This window comes from Molossus molossus, unplaced genomic scaffold, assembly GCF_014108415.1.
Source record: "Molossus molossus isolate mMolMol1 unplaced genomic scaffold, mMolMol1.p scaffold_m16_p_9, whole genome shotgun sequence".
Lineage (NCBI taxonomy): Eukaryota > Metazoa > Chordata > Mammalia > Chiroptera > Molossidae > Molossus > Molossus molossus.
In genome coordinates this window covers 103,631,506-103,653,193 of record NW_023425403.1, presented here as the reverse complement: position 1 = coordinate 103,653,193, position 21,688 = coordinate 103,631,506, and the positions used below count along the sequence as shown (strand labels likewise).

Genomic DNA, 21,688 nt, shown 5'->3' with positions numbered 1-21,688 from the left:
TAAACTGTCAAGACAGAGCGCCTCTCAGGAATCTGAACCTGACTTTCGGATCTAGGGAGCGGAGCCAAAGTCATCAACGCTGAAGACAAGATCCAGGAGCCAGGGTTGCAGCTCCTACCACAGAAATCAAGGAGAATCAGATTTCCTGTGGAGGGAAGGTTGCCTTTGGACTGGCATACCTGACCCCACCGCCGTCATGCCTACCTTACTCACGGGTTCGCCCCAGGGAATCTCTGCTTCCGTTCCCTGAAGCACCTCACGTGCAGCGTTTCATCCTTCAGGTCTGTCCAGGAGGCTTGGCGGGGAGCGTCCAACGCGCTCTGTGTCCTTGGTGCTGCTTCTCTTTCTCCTCTTTTCAAGCAGAAAAGTTTGTGTCTTTTTAAGGTTTTAGTTAGTGGTATCCAAACTTATTCCTGAGTTAATAAAAAAATAATAATAATGCTTAGAAAAGTTATGTGTTGACATTTACATGCTTATCAATTATGATTATGTATTATTACGTCAGTGTATTAAATACATGTGAAGTATGCACAAATACTGAAAATTTTTAAAGGTGGAATTAAATCGATCTGGTCAAATCACAGGAGATGATTGTTTCAAATGGCATGTAAATATGTCACTCGGATCTTGTAGAAGTAACAGTAAAGTGACGGAGGGCTGGAGACAGAACTGGCCGGCATTGTGGGTACAGGCAGGAAATGGGGCGGCCGGACGCTCAGGTGGAGAACGGGGACCACGAGATACTCTGCGTCATCATGGAAGAAGTGAGGATCTGAGTAGACTGAACTTTCCGAGGTGACCAAGGAAGAAACTGAAAGGAATGATGCAACCACGAAGCAAAAGGAGAAGAGGGCTACTGGATGATCCTGTGCAGGAATGAATCTGATAGGTTAAACCCAGAGAGAGCGATACAAGGTTATTTAAAGATGAGTAGTCAGTGTGAGAAGGAAAGTTTAAGTAGTGACCTCTGAGAGTGGAAGTAGTGATGGGCTGGGAGAAGCAGGGGACAAAGTTAGGGGTCGTTATTACAAGCTCTTCTGATGGCTTTCCTCTTTTACATGCACACATTTTGCTTTGGTAATTACTCCATGTGTGTCCTGTGATTCTGATCTGCACACGCCACAGTTTGAACCTCTGCTGCAGCTGAGACCACGGCCTGAGAAATCTGTGCTCAATGGAGTTACAGTATCTGGTCCCTATAAACTGTGCAGGGGTATGTTCCTGGGATAATACTTTTTAAATATCATGACCTTATTCAGTGATTATGAGTGGATAACCTTTGAAATTTCAGGTAGTACTCAGTTTTCTCTTATAACATTTTTTAAAAGAGTTTTTTTTCTTTTAGTCTTGTTTACCTATTATTTCTTCAGCAATCCAGCGGTTTATTTCCTCTGTCTTCCCTGGCAACAATGAATTAGCTCTGTGTACTAGAAACTGAGTCCTAAACTCCCCAAAACTGGTACCATGGTAATTAACTAGTTATTAACAATAGCAAGGGAGCAAAGGGAAGGCCAGACATTATAGGCACATCACTGGGGCGCTTCACCAGGAAGCTGCAACTTTGCACTCCCCAGGGGGCCACCAGTGTATTCCTTGCAAAGCACTAGGGGAAGGGATCCAACGAAGGAAAAATAGACACATGCCTAGTGAAGTTGGGGTGACTAGGGAACGTCTCTGTCCGTTGAACCTGGGGACAGAGATGGTTGGCCAGAATGTGCATGGTCACTGCAAACACATGGAAATTTGGAAATACATAATCCCCTAAACAAAGGAATCTCTCTCTCGTTGCGCTCGGTGTGCTTGGTTCGTGACTCTTGGTAAGTCTTGGCTGATGGGGCTCTTTTGCTCATGGCTCCCCTGATGGCCATGTGGCCTGCAGACCCCCCGTGCAACGGGCTGACAGACTGCAATGGGAAAACAAAGAGGAAGCTGGCCTGAGGCTGGATTGAACTGTGCGGGCACGGAAGGGAAACTGGACACTGGCTTTGCTTTTAGCTCTACTGAGCCCCAGCTACACTTCTTCTATGACTGGACTGAGAAATGGGACTTTGGAAACGCAGGGGTGTAATTCCAAGGAAGTAAAGCTTCCTCCCATATCTTATCCTCCAGTGTGAGTCTCAGAAATTCTTCTTCTTGGGATATCACAAGAAATCCACCCCCACTAGCAACCGGGGGAGATGAGGCTCTCTTCCCTCTGTTAACAAAAATATCATGAAATACCTACATTTAGTAGTCTAGAAATCAGTTTTATTTTTATTAATATGGCAATTCTAAAGAGAATATGAACTATCTTTGTTAAAATGTATGCACTTGGATGATCCCTATTTAAGAATAACCAGAGAATCTGAGTGAGAATCATCAAGGTAATTGCATTTCCCAGCAGAACCCTTTGGATTTTAGCTGTGTGTAGAATCCTCTGATCACTCACTTTGCTTACAGGAAAGGTGTGACCATCTATTTTGAAGAAGTGTAGCTACAATCGGAGGGACAAATAATTGGCAGAATATTTTTAAAAACATTCAAATGTATGCCTTCCAAAATAACTTTGTTTCGCATTTCATTTGCCCACTTTTATCACTGCCGTGCGGTATAAAAGCAGGTGCACACGAAGGCCATGCTGTCATTTGTGTACAGACCTCTCCTGTGCTGGGCAAGGAGCCCCCCGCTAGCAGAGAACAGGTGCGCAGACCTGTGGCGGCCATGTGAACACAAATAACTATGATATTTTGAAAATACATGAAAATCTGATGGTAACATGTGAATGGACTTAAAGTTACACAGTTCCCCAGCCCTGGCCAGTGTGGCTCAGTCGGAGCGCCATCCCGTGCACTGGAAGGTGGTGTGTTTGTTGCCAGGTCAGAACACACTTGGGCTGTGGGTTCGCTCTCCGTTCAGGGTGCGTACGGGAGGCAACCTATCAATGTTTCACTCTCACATCGACGTTTCTCTGTCTCCTTCTTTCTCTGAAAATGTCAATGAAAAACACCTCCTCAGATGAGGATAAAAAAAAAAGTTACACACTTCTCCAGTGAAAAAGATGGGAGGTAACACTACTCAGAGATATGGCCAGGCACCCAACGGCACAGTAAATTTTGTGTTTTCCTATGGAACCCAAAAAGCAAGGGACAGTGGAGATGGCCAACGTGCACTCATCAAGGTGCGTGTGCCCCTCAGGAACGGGCGCCCTATTCTGAGGGCTCGGCGAGGGCGTTAAGCAGGGACTGATATGGACAGGACAACCTGTTGTCGGCGTCCCTCGGGTGTCCCAGGAGTGAAGGTGGGGTGGGCAGGGCCTGGAACCGGGCAGCAGCTACCAGCTACAGCAGCGAGCTGGGCTTGACGGTGAGGCCCGGTCAGACAGGACCCAAGGCGGAGGCCCAGCAGGCGACACTGGGAGCTTAGTGGCTGGCCATCTTGTGTGAGGGAGGTCCCCACATCCATCTCTGTGACTTTGTGGCCAGAAACCAAGAGAGGAAGGATAGACAAGAGATGGCTTGGGGATTCAGTGAGTTGGTTTGGGAGGAAGCTGTGGTGTGGTTTGGGGAGATTTAGTGACAGGAGCTCACAGCTGCCATCAGTGCATAAAGTCACAGGAACTATTAGAGACGGGACGGCTGTCTACCCATCAGCTTCAGCTGGGCCCTGCACAGTCTAGTACCTGTGCTAGTCAATGTACACCCAGCCTTCACGGCAACGACTTTGAACTTCTCTGTTCTCCTCAAACTTGGAGCAATTTCACCCCTGTCACCACGCTACCATACCTCCCTCTTCATGTCAAAAACAAAAGTGATTTATTCAAAACTAACCATATCCCTGCCAGAAATGAACAATTCTTAGTAATTCTAAAAGCAACCTCTCAACCCAACTTCTCAAGCTGCACAGGTAGCAGCAGACTGTTGTCTGCCCCCAGGCAGAAAAGAAGAGGAGGAGGGCAGGAGGAGGGCAGGAGGAGGAGGAGGAGGAGGGGGAGGGCAGGAGGAGGGGGAGGCAGGAGGAGGGGGAGGAGGGGGAGGAGGGCAGGAGGAGGGCAGGAGGAGGAGGAGGAGGGCAGGAGGAGGAGGGGGAGGGCAGGAGGAGGGCAGGAGGAGGAGGGGGAGGGCAGGAGGAGGAGGAGGAGGGTAGGAGGAGGGGGAGGGGGAGGGCAGGAGGAGGAGGAGGGTAGGAGGAGGAGGAGGGCAGGAGGAGGAGGAGGGCAGTAGGAGGAGGAGGAGGAGGGCAGGAGGAGGAGGAGGAGAAGGGTAGGAGGAGGAGGAGGGCAGGTGGAGGGCAGGAGGAGGAGGAGGAGGAGGGGGAGGGCAGGAGGAGGAGGAGGATAGGAGGAGGAGGAGGGCAGGAGGAGGAGGAGGAGGGCAGGAGGAGGAGGAGGAGGAGGGCAGGAGGAGGAGGAGGGTAGGAGGAGGAGGAGGAGGAGGGCAGGAGGAGGAGGAGGGCAGGAGGAGGAGGAGGAGGAGGGTAGGAGAGGAGGGAGGAGGAGGAGGAGGAGGGAGGGTAGGAGGAGGAGGGCAGGAGGAGGAGGAGGGCAGGAGGAGGAGGAGGATAGGAGGAGGAGGAGGGCAGGTGGAGGAGGAGGAGGAGGGCAGGAGGAGGAGGAAGGCAGGAGGAGGAGGGCAGGAGGAGGAGGAGGGCAGGAGGAGAAGGAGGGTAGCAGGAGGAGGAGGAGGAAGGCAGGAGGAGGAGGAGGAGGAGGGCAGGAGGAGGAGGAGGAGGGCAGGAGGAGGAGGAGGAAGGCAGGAGGAGGAGGAGGAGGGCAGGAGGAGGAGGAGGGCAGGAGGAGGAGGAGGAGGGCAGGAGGAGGAGGAGGAGGAGGGCAGGAGGAGGAGGAGGGCAGGAGGAGGAGGAGGAGGGCAGGAGAAGGAGGAGGGCAGGAGGAGGAGGAGGGCAGGACTGCACACTGAGGGCGAGAGAGCAGGAGACAGGAGGAGAGAGGAGGCTGGACCCTCAGAGGACTTGGATGTGCGGACAGGTGGGAGCCAAAGGCTGGCAAAGCCACCTCGGTCCACGCCTCCCCGCCCCATACCCTCGCACAGACTCTCAGCCCAGTGGAATGGGAGGATTTCTGTGCGGCCTCCCGCAGCTCCAGGATGTTACAATTCGTTCAAATGATATGAGATGTGTGCCTGCGAGTTAGTTAAAACCTTTGAAGACACTGTTTTAATCATTTCAACTATTTTACAAAATTGAAAATATTTCTCTCTAAGTCATCCTCCTGAAGGATTAAAAGTAGAAGTTGACAATATTAAATCAATCTGTAAGTGGGAATATAAAAAGTCATCGTAGCCCTGGCCAGTTTGGCTCAGCGGTTAGAGCGTCGGCCTGCGGTCCGGAGAGACCCGGGTTCGGTTCCCGCTAAGGGCATGTACTTCGGTTGCAGTTTGTCCCCGGCCCTGGCTGGTCGTGCGGGTGTCAGCCACTCGATGTGTCCCTTTCACGTCGATGTTTCTCTCTCTCTCTCCCTTCCTCTCTCTCCCTCCCACTCTATCTGTACAAAAAAATGGAAAAATATCCTCGGGTAAGGATGAAAAAAAAAAAAAAAAGTCATCGCATATCATCATTGTGAAACGTTTTTTGTTAATAATTGATAGCTGTGCTATAATTTATGTCTAATTGAAATTTCATGATGTAATGTACAGAGAATTCATGAAATATTTTAAAATATCATATAATATATGCCTTATTAGTTGAAGTTGTATCAGCCTTTAAGGTCCACAGCTATTGTATAAGAAGCATCAAATTTCAAAATAAGTTAGAATATGAAGAAATAAAATAAGATAAAAGGTCTCCTGAGAATAAAATAAAATAAAAATTAAATATATGGATTATCATTACATTGTGTCTCATATTCAAGATTTAATACTAAAATACTGATTTCAAATCTATAATTTAGTTAGTTTTAGTTCAATCTGCTAACCAGGCTACATAAAAATGATACAAAATGAAAGATTAAAACAATTTAAAAAGGTAATATCTGTTCTACTTTCTTCAGGAACACTTTATAAAAATGGAATGATTTGTTATTCTTTTTAAATAAAGATATGACATAAAGATCACATTATTCCATTCACATAATTTGTTAGATATAATACAAATTTAGTTTACTAGAAAAAAATGCAATTTTAAGAGAGTTTATCTTCTGTTTACTATGATCATTATCGTAAGATTTTTTGCTCAAATATTAGAGTTTTTCATTTAAAAAGAGGCTTCAAGGAAGTAATTTTTAAAGAGTGACTATTGCATGATACACGGCTCACTTGGATGAGAACAGCATACAATTAATACAGATAAAGTTGTAAGTTCTAAATGTATGTTAATTTGAAGCGATTTTTAAGATTTTGTCAACATTAGATTCTACTGGAAACCATCTCAGAAGCTTTCTATTATTCATTTGAAATAAAGTTGATTTTGAAAAGTGGTATAAGGCTGTTACGATTCAGAGTTTAAACATTGGTTGTGTAGGAATTTTTTTGGCACAGTTATAACTGTGTCCTATAACGGGTGCTCAAACAAGTTTAAGCTGGTGTGAGCTGTGTATGTCACTGAGTAAAATTAGCTGCACGCCTGTTGCTGACGGGAGGGGATGAAACATGAGACCGCCAAGCACTTGAGAGCCTCTCTTTCCGGCTAGTTGGTGAGGCCAGTCGCCTGTCCCGCAGCGGTGGGAGCCGCTGAGACACTCCGTCTCCGTAGAACCTGAGCTGGTTGTGGTCAAGTCGCCAGTGTCCTTTTACTACGTCTAAGGTAAGCAATGTTTTTTCACTTGTATTTTATATTATTACAATGTACAACTTAAAAACCAAATATATGTAAGACTTCTTGATTTTTGTCCTTTATAGGTGACATAATAATTAATAAATAAAATGTAAAATGTTGAGTAAGTTTATTTCAAATGATTGATAAGTATCAACCGAATGTAGTTAACTTCTTATTTCATCTCTTTTAAGTTATTCAGATTGCTGATATGCTATATATTTTTAGTATAACTTGTATTTCTAATATTTCCATTTGTAAAATGCCATGATAGAATATGTATACCATCAAACATTTGTTTACTGTGGTTAAACTAGACAAGGTATAATCTTTAAGATCGCCTATTTCTAATTCTACTTTTAACTTTTTGTGAAGTTACATTGGGATTACATTTTTTCTATAGTTTTGTTATAGACATTAAAAAAACAGATTAAAATGAAAAAGGACAAAAGTCCAAGTCATTTGATAAATCGGGAATGAGCAAAACACCAATTTCAGCTTCCCAACTATTCTTGGAGTGAATAAAGGAAGACTATTTCTCTCTTTAAATCTGCAAAGAAATAAAGAGTTGTTCATCCCATATATATCAAAAAGTAAATGTGGACAGGGTAAAAGATAAACGTGTGCTACGCTGTGGCTTACAAAAGTTACCAGTTCTTTCGCTCTGTTTAGTAAGTTAACATGGGGCAATCCAAAAACAAGCTTTTAAAGGAAGGCATACAGAAAGATAATAAGGGAAAATATAGCTCAACTGGCTGAAAGATTTGCCAGCAGGATGAGTAACTCATTAGCACAAAAAGAACTACACAATGTACTGTGTTTATCTTTTGCTTATTTTCTTGGAAACATTGCCTGGAGGTAGGTACAAAGAGTCACACTTATAACGTTTCAAAACTAATGGTTCAAGTTGATATTGGTTTTATAGGTTCTAGAATCTATCTAAAGTTTTTTTTCAAACTCAAATGAAAAGTAATATTTTAATATATTTAAATATAAAATTCCAAAGACTAATAAATACAAGTTTCCAAAAAATGTTGGCTAAGTTTGCAGTTGAGATGCTGAAAATGATATTGTCCTATTTTGTCCTTTTAAAAATATACTTTCTAGTTATTACATGAAATTGCTAATATATCAGATATGAAAATCAAATAATAATGATAAATAATGATTGGGTCCCCATTTGGTTTAATCTTGCATACTTTGTAGGACCTATGGTTCTCCCCTGCTCCCTATTCTACTTGGCTCATCAAAGCTCCTTGCTGCTTCTCAACTAAGTCCAACATTGCTGTGGTTTCTTAACGAGAAGGAAAAACTAGTCTTCAGGCTGATTCTGCCGCTTTGCCGTTCCTTCCGAGCCTGCCTCTACCCTCAGAACCTGCTTCTGTGTTTCTGTCTGTCTTCTTTCCTCCTCTTCTCCTCTACCTGGCCAGCACCTGTCTCGCTTTATCATCCTCTGGACCAACCACAGGGCCAAATATTGCTATGATGTTCTCATTAGTATTGAAGAATTCCTCATTCCATACACTTGCCATTTCAGACTCCAACTTCATTTTTAAGCTTACATGTTATTGTACCTTAGAGAATTTTATGGGAAAATCGATACAGGAGTATTTAGTAATTTGTGGATTTGCAAACATCTCAAGCCTTCTCTCAAAACCCCTCTAACTGTCAGTCCAACCTCAGCATGACTGCTCTGCTGTACCACTGATGAGAAACGTGACCAGGGATTTCAAGGAGGGTTCTCTCTCTATTTCTTTTTTTTAATATTATTTTTGTTACAGATGTTTTTGTTTTTTTTCCCCCACTGACATCCTCCTCCCCATCCCATCCCCGGCTTTGTTGTCTGTGTCCAATGGTTATGCTTACATACATACAAGTGTTGTGGTTTATCTCTTCACTTCCCCCATCCACCCTGCTCTGAGGGCTGTCAGTCTGTACCCTACTTCCACATCTCTGGGTCTACTCTATTCCTCAGAATGCTATGTTCATTATATTCCACAAATAAGTGAGATCATGTGATATTTGTCTTTTTCTGCTTGGCTTGTTTCACTTAGGATAATACTTTCCAGGAACCTCCATGTCGTCTCAAAGGATAAAAGATCTTTTTTTCTTACAGCTGCATAGTATTCCATTGTGTATATGTACCACTGCTTTTCTATCCATTCGTCCACTGATGGACACTTGAGCTGTTTCCAGATCTTAGCTATTGTAAGCAGTGCTGCTACAAACATGGGGGTACATATACTCTTTCTGATTAGTGTTTCGAACTTTTTAGAGTATATTCCTAGAACTGAGATCACTGGGTCAAATGGCAATTCAATTTTTAATTTTTTGAGGTAACACCATAGTGTTTTCCACAGTGGCTGCACCAGTCTGCATTCCCACCAGCAGTGTACTAGAGTCCCCTTTTCTCCACACCCTCGCCAACACTTGTTGTTTGATGATTTGTTGATGGCGGCCATTCTGACACGTGTGAGGTGATACCTCGTTGTTGTTTTAATTTGCATCTTTCTGATGATTAGTGATGTTGAGCATTTCTTCATATGTCTCTTGGCCATTTGTATGTCCTGTTTGGGAGGTGTCTATTCAGTTCCTCTGCCGACTTTTTAATTGGATTCTTTGTCTTCCTTTTGTTGAGTACTATGAGCACTCTCTATATATTGGAAATTAACCCCTTATCTGATATATCATTGGCAATTATGATCTCCCATACAGTGGGTTGCCTTTCCATTTTGATAATTGTTTCTTTTGCTGTGCAGAAGCTTTTGAGTTTGATGTAGTCCCATGTGTTCATTTTTTCCTATGTTTCTGTTGCCTTAGGTGATGTATCAGTAAAAATTCTGATGCACATGATGTCCGAAATTTTGTTGCCTACATTTTCTTCTAGGATTTTTATGGATTTACAGGTTACATGTAATTCTTTTATCCATTTTGAGTTTATTCTTGTGTATGGTGTAAGTTGATGGTCAATTTTTTACATGTAGCTGTCCAATTTTCCCAACACCATTTATTAAAGAGGCTGTCCTTACTCCATTGTATGCTCTTGCCTCCTTTGTCAAATATTAATTGAGTACAGTGTCTTGGGTCCATTTTTGGTTTCTCTGTTCTGTTCCACTGGTCTATATGCCTGTTATTGTGACAGTACTAGCCTGTTTTGATAAGAGTAGCTTTGTAGTATAACCTGATATCTAGTATTGTGATCCCACCTACTTTGTCCTTCTTTTTCAAGATTGCTGTGGCCATTCAGGGTCTTTTTTGGTTCCATATGAACTTTTGAAGTATTTGTTCTAGTTCTGTGAAATATGTCATTGGTATTTTGATGGGGATTGTATTGAATCTATAGATTACTTTCGGAAATATGGACATTTTAATTATGTTAATTCTTCCAATCCATGAACAAGGTATGTGCTTCCACTTTTTTATATCTTCCTCTATTTCTTTTTTCAATATCCTGTAGTTTTCTGCAAATAGGTCCTTTACGTCTTTGGTTAAGTTTATTCCTAGGTATCTTAATTTTTTTTTGCTGCAATGGTAAATGTGATTGTTTTTTTAGGTTCTCTTTCTGTGAGTTCATTATTGGTGTATAAGAATGCCATCGATTTCTTGATGTTAATTTTGTATTCTGCTACTTTGCTGAATTCATTTATTAAGTCTAGTAGATTTTTGATGGAGTCTTTAGGGTTTTCTATGTATATCATGTCATCTACAAATAATGACAGTTTCAATTCCTCCTTTCCAATTTCGATCCCTTTTATTTAATTTTTTTTTACTGTGAATGTTGTGGCTAGGATGTCCAGTACTATGTTAAATAAGAGTGGCGAAAGTGGACATCCCTGTCTTGTTCCTGTTCTTAGGGGAAAGGCTTTTAGTTTTTGCCCATTGAGTATGATGTTGGCTGTTAAGTCTCTTATATATAGCTTTTATTATGTTGAGATATGATCCCTCTATTCCCACATTGCTGAGCGTTTTTATCGGAAATGGCTGCTGGATTTTGTCAAATGCTTTTTCAGCATCTATTGATATGATCATGTGGTTTTTATTCTTCATTTTGTTTACGTGGTGTATCACATTTATTGATTTGCGAATATTGTACCAGTCTTGCATCCCTGTGATGAATCCCACTTAGTCATGGTGAATAATTTTTTTGGTGTATTGCTGGATCTGATTTGCCAGTATTTTGTTCAGGATTTTGGCGTCTATGTTCATCAGGGATATTGACCTGTAGTTTTCTTTCTTTGTAGAGTCTTTTTCTGGTTTTAGAATTAGAATTATACTGGCTTCATAAAATGAGTTTTTTTGTTTGTTTGTTTGTTTTATTTTTATTTTTTTTTAATTTTATTTTTGTTACAGATGTTTCTCCCTTTTTACCCCATTGACATCCTCCTCCCCAGCTCCCGCCCCCCCCCCCCCCATCCCCGGCTTTGTTGTCCATATGCATTGCTTATGCTATATGCATATAAGTTCTGTGGTTTATCTCTTTTCACCCACCACCACCCCCTCTTCTGAAGGTTGTCAGTCTATACCCTAGTTCCGTGCTGCTGGGTCTTCCCTATTCCTCAGACTGTTATATTCATTATATTCCATATATAAGTGAGATCATGTGGTATTTTTCTTTTTCTGCTTGGCTTGTTTCACTTAGGATAATACTTTCCAGGTCCCTCCATGGCGTCTCAAAGGATAAGAGATCTTTCTTTCTTACAGCTGCATAGTACTCCATCTTGTATATGTACCACAGCTTTTTTATCCATTCATCTACTGATGAACATTTGGGCTGTTTCCAGATCTTAGCTATTGTAAATAGTGCTGCTATAAACATGGGGGTACATATATTCTTTCTGATTGGTGTTTCAGGCTTCTTAGGGTATATTCCTAGAAGCGAGATCACTGGGTCAAATGGAAGTTCAATTTTTAATTTTTTGAGGTAACACCATGTTGTTTTCCACAGTGGTTGCACCAGTCTGCATTCCCACCAGCAGTGCACTAGAGTCCTCTTTTCTCCACACCCTTGCCAACACTTGTTTGATGATTTGTTGATGGCGGCCATTCTGACAGGTGTGAGGTGATACCTCATTGTTGTTTTAATTTGCATCTCTCTGATGATTAGTGATGTTGAGTATTTCTTCATATGTCTCTTGGCCATTTGTATGTCCTGTTTGGAGAGGTGTCTATTCAGCTCCTCTGCCCATTTTTTAATTGGGTTCTTTGTCTTCCTTTTGTTTTGTTGTATGAGTACACTATATATTTTAGAATTTAACCCCTTATCTGATGTATCTTTGGCAATAAAATTTTTCTTGTTTCTTAAGGTAGGCCTGTAGTGCTATGGACTTCCCTCTCAGAACTGCTTTTGCTGCATCTCATAAATTTTGTGTTGTTGTGTGTTCATTTTCAATGGTTTCCAGGAAGTTTTTTATTTCTTCCTTGATCTCCTTGGTAACCCATTCATTGTTTAATAACATGCTATTTAGCCTCCATGTGTTCAAATGTCTTTGCATGTTTTTGTTGCAATTGATTTCTAGTTTCATGCCATTGTGATCTGAGAAGATGTTTGATATGATTTCAATCTTCTTAACTTGTAGAGACTTAGTTTGTGCCCTAACATGTTGTCTATCTTTGAGAATGTCCCATAGGCACTTGAGAAGAATGTGAATTCTGTATTTGTGGGGTGTAATTCTCTGTAGATATCTATTAAATCCATTTGGTCTAGTGCTTCATTTAGAGTCTCTGTTTCCTTGCTAATATTTTGTCTAGAGGATCTATCTAGTGGTGGCAAGGGGGTGTTGAAATCCCCTGCTTTGATTGTATTGCTCTTGATTTTTCCTTTGAAGTCCTTCAGAAGGTTTTTAATATATTTGGTGCTTCTATATTGGGTGCATATATGTTTATCAAGGTTATATCTTCCTGTTGGATAGATCCTTTCAATATTCTGTAGTGGCCTTCTTTGTCTCTAGTTATGGTCTTCATTTTGAAATCTATTTTACCAGGTATGAGTATTGCTACCCCAGCTTTTTTTTGCTTTCCGTTTGCTTGGAAATTTTTTTCCATCCCTTCACTTTCAACCTAGGTGAGTATTTTGTTTTTGGTGGGTCTCTTGTAAACAACATATAGATGAGTCATGCTTTCTTATCCAATCAGCTACTCTGTGTCTTTTTATCGGACCATTCAGTCCATTTACATTTAAGGTGATTATTGATATGTACTTATTTATTGCCATTTTTGTTTAGTTTGGTTAAATTTTTCTTTCTATTTCTTCTACTAATTACAGCAGTCCTTTTAACATTTCTTGTAGTGCTGGTTTGTCTGGGAACCTTAGCCTTTTTTTTTGTCTGGGAAGCTCTTTATTTGCCCTTCTATTTTGAATGACAGCCTTGCTGGGTAGAGTAGTCTTGGATTCAGATCCTTGTTTTTCATGACCTTGATTACTTCATGCCATTCCCTTTTGCCCTGTAGTGTTTCTTGTGAGAAGTCAGCTGACAGCCTTATGGGGGTTCCTTTGTAGGTAACCTGTTGCTTATCTGTTGCTTCCTTTAAGATTCTCTCTTTGTCTTTAATTTTTGGCATTTTAATTACTATGTGTCTTGGTGTGGGCCTGTTTGGGTTCTTCTTAGTTGGGGCTCTCTGTGCTTCTTAAACTTGAATACCTTCTTCCTTTACCAAGTTAGGGAAGTTTTCTGTCACTATTTCTTCAAATATATTCTCTAACCCTTGCTCATTTTCTTTTTATTTAGGGACTCCTATGATGCAAATATTGTTATGTTTTCAGCTGTCCCACAGTTCTCTTAAGCTGTCATCCTGTTTTTTAATTTTTTTTTTCCTTTTGGTTTTCTGATTGGTTGATTTTTTTCTACCCTGTCTTCTAATGCACTGATCCGGTTCTCAGCTTCCTCTACTCTGTTGTTTAGACCTTCCAATGTGTTCTTTATTTCTGCTATGTCATTCTTCATTTCTTCTTGGTGGTTTTTAATTTCCATTTGGTTGATTTTCAACATTTCTATGTCTTTACTCATGGTGTCAATGTCATTACACATGCTGTTGAGCTTCCTCAAATCATGTCTCCTCATTTTTCTCATCTTCGGTAGAGGTCTCTTGTTCTTTCATTTGGCATTTGTTTCTTTGTTTCACCATTTGGGCTATCTCAGTGGGCTTTGGAGCCTGCCAAATTTTCCCTGTGGGTGTCAGTGTTCTGCTCTTTGTTGCTCCCTCTCCTGGGTTTGGATGATCATGGGAGGACCCACATTAAACACCACTGTCAAGTCTTACCTTCCTGGGCAGAGTTGCAAGCCCAGGAATGGTTCAGTTATTCTCTAGCTTTATGCCTGAAGGCTACTAGTCGCAGTTACTTGAAGAGCCATGGGTTCTCAGTTGAAGGAAAAACTCCCTCAGGTGTTCAGAGTAAGGGGATTTCCCAAGGGTGGGGCAGATTGTGGTTGTTAATGAGCCTCAATTTGCATTTCAATGGCCCACAGGGTGGGGTTGAATTTCGAGGGAGGGCCCACCACCTCTCCCCAGAGCCCTGGAAATGAGTAAGATGACCACTGTCCTGTGTGGCCACAAGTCAGCAAAATCTCTGAGCACTCTCCTTATCCTGAGTGTCCCCACACAGTTCCAGTCTAGTCCACCCTCCCTCTGCTGGAGCCCAAGGTGAGTGGCTGTGGCTATTTTAGCATCTGTCCTGGCTCTGTGCTGTGGAGCCACTTGGGAGTTTAACCCAAGGGTGCTGCTCACAGCTAAGACCACTGCTGTCCATGGGTTCCAGCCCTCTTCTCATGCCTCTGCAATTCTATCAGGATCTAGTCAGTGTCCCTGGTTATATGGCCCTCCAAGCTGCTTTTCTGTTGCTTTTTCCTGACATATTGTCTTTATTTTAGTTGTAATTCCAGTTTGGTCCTGGGAGATGGTCTGTGTAGCTTCCATTCACTCCGCCACCATTTTGGAATCTCTCTGAGGAGGGCTCTCTTATGCCCAATGGGATTTGTGCATCAGCCTAAAGTGGGGTGCGGTGGAGATCCATTTGAGTACTTACAACAAAGAAGTAGCATGGATTTATTCTTTGGAAGTCACTCTGGTTGCCATGGAGAACGGATTAGCAGCATTAGAGAAGGGAGACAGGAGGAGGTGTAAGGCCAAAGATCACCCCAGCTGAGGACTGCAAAAGGAACTGACGAGAGAACTAGCAGGAAGAAGTCATGCTGTGGAGATGGGCACCTTAAAACCTAACCTCACTTCTGTGACTTTTAACTCTAGTGCAAACATTCTCAATTAGTTTGACTTGTGAGACATCTGAAAAGCATACTATCCATGAAGAGGCAGTGATTTTAACTTCAGGCTGTGGAGTCTGACTGCCGTCTTCTAGCTATGTGGACTTTTGTGGATTCCTTAACTGTCTCTGTCTTGTTTCCTCATTTGTACAGATGAGGATAATGATAGTATCTACCTCCTAAGTTTATTATGAGAGTCAAATTTAGTTCATACAATGCACTTAAAAAGTGTCTGACTTCTTGGTAAACAGCAGCTCCTCCTCATCTTCCTTCTCTTCATCATCATAAGTACCACCATCACCATTATCATCAACAACAAGGCAACATATAACCTTTTATTCCCGTTCCCCACTGATAGGGAGATCAGGAAAGAACCCGGAAATGGTGAATGGCCAGGCTCTCCAACCTGCTTCTCTAGAGCCCCTCAGAAGCACATGAGTGCTAAGCGGGAGACTCTGGGCTGAGGCTTTCTGTGCCCCAGCAGAGAATGTTCTCCACGGACGTGAGCTGTGGGGAGAGCATGCACACTCCAGAATACATATGGAAAATCCGCCCTGGCGTCCTCGCCAACTGACTGGGAAAAAATCCTTAACAGTGCCTTTAGTATTTACAAAGAAATAAAATTAAAGGACTGTTTAGGTTTCCTAAACATGTTAGATCTTAATAAAAATCGTATGTAAAATATTCTAAGGTGTTGATCTCGGTGAAACATGGAAGTGTAGTGTCCCCTTATTGGAATGATTTGAGTGTGTTTTCCTCACATTCGGATCCTGACTATAAGGATAGAGGTGAAACATGGTGCTGAATCCTCTGGAACTTTTTAAAAACTATCAACGCACCCAGAAAACTGCATGGACACCGCATTCGATAAGAAGCCTAATTATGTCTGCTCAAGGATTTCTTTTTGCTTTAAATCTTGTATATAAAGACTTGCAACTAAAAAAGAAGCTCAGCTTGGTGATAAGTTTAAAGAACTGTTCTTTTTTAAAAATTTGCTGTTAATTTTGTGTGGATATTTTTCATCGCTAGAATTTAGTTTGATGTTATTTTTAGGGATTAGGCAAATTGAGGTTTTGAGGGAATTGTGCATTGCAGTTAGTTTGCCTGAAAATTTCAGCTTTAGTTACAAAACTCCAAAGACATATTAAAGTAGATGACAGGCTACTTTATTCTGTTTCCTGAAATGTGGTTTTCTTGTGTAATTCTAATTTGAGAATATTCTACACCTGTCTTCCTTTGTAAATAATGTCTAACTTAGGAGTTCTGCCTACATTGGATAAATGACACTGCATATACGATGGCCACACTCACACAGCTAGTACATTAACTGGCTACTAAATGGCCAGTAAGGGTTTGCACACTTCTCTGGTGAATCAACCTCACCTTAACGTACGTCTTTGCCCGGCTTCTTCTCTTCCCCTCATCTGCTCTCTGACTGCCTGCCATGTACCTCTTGAGAGCCTTCCCTTGTACAGGAATCCTCTCAGGCTCTGCTTCTAGGGAATCTGACCTATTTAAGATAGATAAGGTTGAGCAGTATCCTGCTGAGAAGTCCATCAGTGTATCAGTAATTGTTCAGACAGGTTTCCTCAGGAAGCACTTCGAGCTGAGATTTGCATGCTGCTTTGTTAGAGAACATCTTCAATAAAAACACCTGTAAAAGATGGACGGCAGCAGATTTGGGCAGATGGAGACACTGAGTAGCAGTACAGCTGCAAATAGGCTAGGATGGCCTTTCAAGGTTGTCCTTGAACTGAGGAAGGGCGCTGGGCTTTTGCATACCGATACTAATCAGAACATGGATGGGGGTGCCCTGTGGGGAAGGTAGCCCCACAAGGTCCAAAGCAATTCTCTTTAACAGCTGTCACTCCTGGCAACTGGAGGGATGAGGGTCCGGTTCTGAAAAGTGACTTTTTACCAAGCCTATAGCTCGCCCCTTGCATAATCCAGGTTCTTTTGCTTCATATATGTAATTTGGTAATGCCTCCTTTAATATTCTGATTGGTCTCTTTTCTCAAGGAAGCCACAGGCAGAATGGCAATGGGATAAACCTCAGCCTCCATGGGTTCCACTGGTCTCCAAAAGGCAACTGATGCTCATCATCCCTCTTCCCACCCTCCACTCCAACCCTGATTCATGCTCACCTAACACCTTTGCTGGTCTAGGTAGCCAACCCAGTGTGGTGACTCTGACATTCAAGTCTGAGGAGTGTGAGCCATTGATCATCATACCATTATTAGCTTCTGGTTGAGTACTTACCATTTACTACAAAATAGGGGATACCAAGAAGTGCCCTGTTGGTCATCTGGGTGACAGACCTATTCTTCCCAGCCAAATACTGTCAGAATGATGCATCTTTTCCTTCCAACTGGTATCTTGGTATGAGGAGCTGAAGTGACTGGATGGCAGCTTGAACATTGATGGTATGCGTGTCACACCCTCTGATGGCAGCATTCCCAGGAAACCGACTCCTAGATCCACAGAACCCACAGTTGTGGGGCTGGAAGGCTCAATAGTTGTGGGGATGGGAGGCAAAAATTTCTCATCTGTGTCATTAAAAATTATGGTAAGAAAGACCACTCCTACTCTCTCCTTTGGATCCCAGGCCAATGTATACTACCCACCGGGGACACAGCACCATGCTGGTGGTTGATTTACGATATGCAGTCTGCATCCTGAAGCATCATCCATATTCATGGCATCTCCACGATGGGGCCCCAACAGCAACTTTAAAAGGCTGTCCCATCACCCTACCAGGATGGCAGCTTCTGGGGAATACAATAGGTGATAAAGGCAGTAGAATCCATAGTCAAGTGCTACGCTGCCTTTGTTGTAAAGTGGATCATTTGGTTCATTGCATTGTCACATGGGGTTGACATCAGTGAATCAAACATTCTCTAAGTTCTTGGACAGTGATGCTGCCTGAGGCCCTGAAAGCAGAAAAAAAAAAATTAGCCCATACTCAGCCTGTGTGTCAGTTCCAGCCACAATGAGGTAACCAACTCGCCACCAAGTGGCTGCTTGATTTGACTGAGGGATGGTGCTATGTCCACGCTCCACTTCGGTGTCTGTTGTTGGCAGCTTGAACAGTGAGCAGTGTCAGCCTTGCTGAGAGCCTTTGTTGTGCGGCCTCCATTCCAGCCCCCATAGTGCCGTTTCTCTCGGCCTGCCGAGGGTCGGCACAACACAATGAACTACAAACACGTGCTGGTAAGAGTGAGGAGGAGCATCACAAGGGAGCAAATGCTCCAGATCTCTGGATGCAGCCCAATTTATTTGCAGATTGGTTCCCCAAGTTACATGTGGATTTATGGAAATTATTTCCTTGAGATGGCATCTCTGTGAACCATACAGCCTAACCTTGTCTTTCGCTTTTTACAGCGGAATGAGACTTTAAAGCTAAAAAAATAACAAACCCAGAAGTTCTTGAATCCTACAACTTGTTGGCCACGCAAGGTGGTGTTCCAACCTTTGTCATGCAAACCTTATCTTACACACATGCAAACGAAGCATTCACATGCATCCAAGGTGGTTTTCCTGCCCTCCAGTCAAACCTGTCTGTCCACACAAACACTTTGATGCTAGGCTGGCCAGGTTGCAAGAATGCGTATCACAAGGTTACAGATTGTCCATCCACCAACCCCCTTCTCCCTACACCATAGCCACTCTGTACATGAGCCCATTGTGAGAGCACTTGGGTGAGGGGTGCTGGGTTGGCTGGTGTCCACTGGCTGAGTCATTGTAATTGTTTGATCTCTGTACAACAGATGTGCTGCAAGGTGTTAACATGAGACACAAAAATCTTCTCCCTTTGTGCCCAGGAGGTTCACCCATAAGCCTTTTCCCAGACTTCTTTGTCTTCCCTCTTTCAGACAGTTCCTTCCAGACGTGGAGGAATCGGCCAGGACATTCACCACCATCTGTGAGACCACATATATTCTAACCTCAGCTTATTTCATTTTCTGCACAGGGTTAAAAGCAGATGAACTGCCTGAAGCTTTGTCTGCTGGAAAGACAATCAGCACACCTTTCAGAATCACCCTGGTTAGGGCTGTGGTCCAGCACCAGGCCTTTTGTGGCTCGCACCAACCCCGAAGCAAGCCACCCTGAAAGCACACTAGGCCTTTTTCCTCCTCTGTAGGCTGGTCCTGGGGACACCTCTGTGGCCAAAGGGATGAGATAGGGGAGAGATGTCAGTGCATTAGTGTCACCTGGGTACATGTTTCTCTTTTATCGTTGTCAGTGTTACAGATGTCCCCCACAGTCCTTCCTTGGCCGCCCTCCACCCAGCTCCCACCACACTGTTGTCTGTGTCCACAGGCTATGCACAAATGCATACAGGTTCTTTGGTTAATCTCTTCCCTTCCCACCCGACTCCCTCCCCTGAGCTCTGTCAGTCTGTTCCATGCATCCATGCCTCTGGACCTGTTTTTTCCAACAGTTTATTTTGTTCATTAGATTCCACATATAAGTGACATCATGTGGTATTTGTCTTTCTCTGACTGGCTTACTTTGCTTAGCATAATACTCTCCAGGTCCCTCCATGTACTCTCAAAGAGTAAGAGATCCTTCTATTTTTACATCTGTATAATTTCTAATCTTAATTCTATATATATATTGAAACCACTTTCTTTTTTTCTTTGCATAAAGGAGAAAATTAGTAATTTTTAGAAATCTCTTCACAGAGTTGAAACTTTTTTTTTCTTGATCCATAATGATCTCTTTTTTTTTAATTTTATTTTTGTCACAGATGTTTCTCCTTTTTTACCCCACTGACACCCTCCTCCCCATCCCCCCACCCCATCCCCAGCTTTGTTGTCCCTGTCCATTGGTTATGCATACATGCATATAAGTTCTGTGGTTTATCTCTTCCCTTCCCCCACCACCCCCTCTTCTGGCGGATGTCAGTCTGTACCCTACTTCCATGTCTGGGTCTACCCTGTTCCTCAGACTGTTATGTTCATTATATTCCATATATAAGTGAGATCATGTGGTATTTGTCTTTTTCTGCTTGGCTTGTTTCACTTAGGATAATACTTTCCAGGTCCCTCCATGTCGTCTCAAAGGATAAGAGATCTTTCTTTCTTACAGCTGCATAGTACTTCATCATGTATATGTACCACAGCTTTTTTATCCATTCGTCTACTGATGGACACTTGGGCTGTTTCCAGATCTTAGCTATTGTAAATAGTGCTGCTACAAACATGGAGGTACATATATTCTTTCTGATTAGTGTTTCAGGCTTCTTAGGGTATAATCCTAGAAGTGGGATCACTGGGTCAAATGGTAGTTCAATTTTTAGTTTTTTGAGGTAACACCATAGTGTTTTCCACAGTGGCTGCACCAGTCTGCATTCCCACCAGCAGTGCACTAGAGTCCCCGTTTCTCCACACCCTCGCCAACACTTGTTTGATGATTTGTTGATGGCGGCCATTCTGACAGGTGTGAGGTGATACCTCATTGTTGTTTTAATATGCATCTTTCTGATGATTAGTGATGTTGAGCATTTCTTCATATGTCTCTTGGCCATTTGTATGTCCTGTTTGGAGAGGTGTCTATTCAGCTCCTCTGCCCATTTTTTAATTGTGTTATTTGTCTTCCTTTTATTGAGTTGTATGAACACTCTATATATTTTGGAAATTAACCCTTTATCTGATATATCATTGGCAATGATGTTCTCCCATACAGTGGGTAGCCTTTCCATTTTGATGATTATTTCTTTTGCTGTGCAGAAGCTTTTGAGTTTGATGTAGTCCCATGTGTTCATTTTCTCCTTTGTTTCTGTTGCCTTAGGTGATGTATCAGTGAAAATTCTGCTGCGTATTATGTCTGAAATTTTGTTGCCTACATTTTCTTCTGGGATTTTTTTGGATTTATGGGACACATTTAAGTCTTTTATCCATTTTGAGTTTATTCTTGTGTATGGTGTAAGTTAATGGTCTAGTTTCATTTTTATTGCATGTAGCTGTCCAATTTTTTCAACACCATTTATTAAAGAGGCTGTCTTTACTCCATTGTATGCTCTTGCCACCTTTGTCAAATATTAATTGAGCATAATGTCTTGGGTCCATTTCTGGGTTCTCTGTTCTGTTCCCTTGGTCTATATGTCTGTTCTTGTGCTAGTACCAGGCTGTTTTGATTACAGTTGCTTTTAGTATAATCTGATATCTTGTATTGTGATCCCACCTACTTTGTGCTTCTTTTTCAAGATTGCTGTGGCTATTTGAGGTCTTTTTTGGTTCCATATGAACTTTTGAAGTATTTTTTCTAGTTCTGTAAAATATGTCATTGCTATGTTGATGGGGATTGCATTGAATCTATAGATTGCTTTGGCTAATATGGACATTTTAATGATGTTAATTCTTCCAATTGAAATTTTTACTAAAACACCTACTTACTTAAAATAAGGAATATTTTCAAACATTTGTATGCATACATGTTATGGTCTTTCCTAAATAGGTCAATACTTGGAAACTTAATTATAGATAAAAGTTAGTGTGGTAGGTACCTTATAAAGAGACTTTTTAATTCTGAGTAATTTGGTAGCCGAAGAAAGACAATTTAATTATTTGACATAAAACTGAATCATTGGCCCTGGCCGGTTTGGCTCAGCAGATAGAGCGTCGGCCTGCGGTCCGGAGAGACCCGGGTTCGGTTCCCGCTAAGGGCATGTACCTTGGTTGCAGTTT

General features: G+C 42.3%; 1 protein-coding gene across 1 annotated transcript in view; it reads left to right on the top strand.

Moving 5' to 3' along the window:
• Nucleotides 1–6,649: 6,649 nt before the first annotated feature.
• Nucleotides 6,650–21,688, top strand: part of SGCG (sarcoglycan gamma) — a 108,586-nt gene continuing 93,547 nt past the window's right edge. Inside the window, exon 1 of the mRNA XM_036250229.1 lies at nt 6,650–6,735. The gene's annotated coding sequence lies outside the window, so the exon portion shown is untranslated. The remainder of the gene's footprint in view (nt 6,736–21,688) is intronic.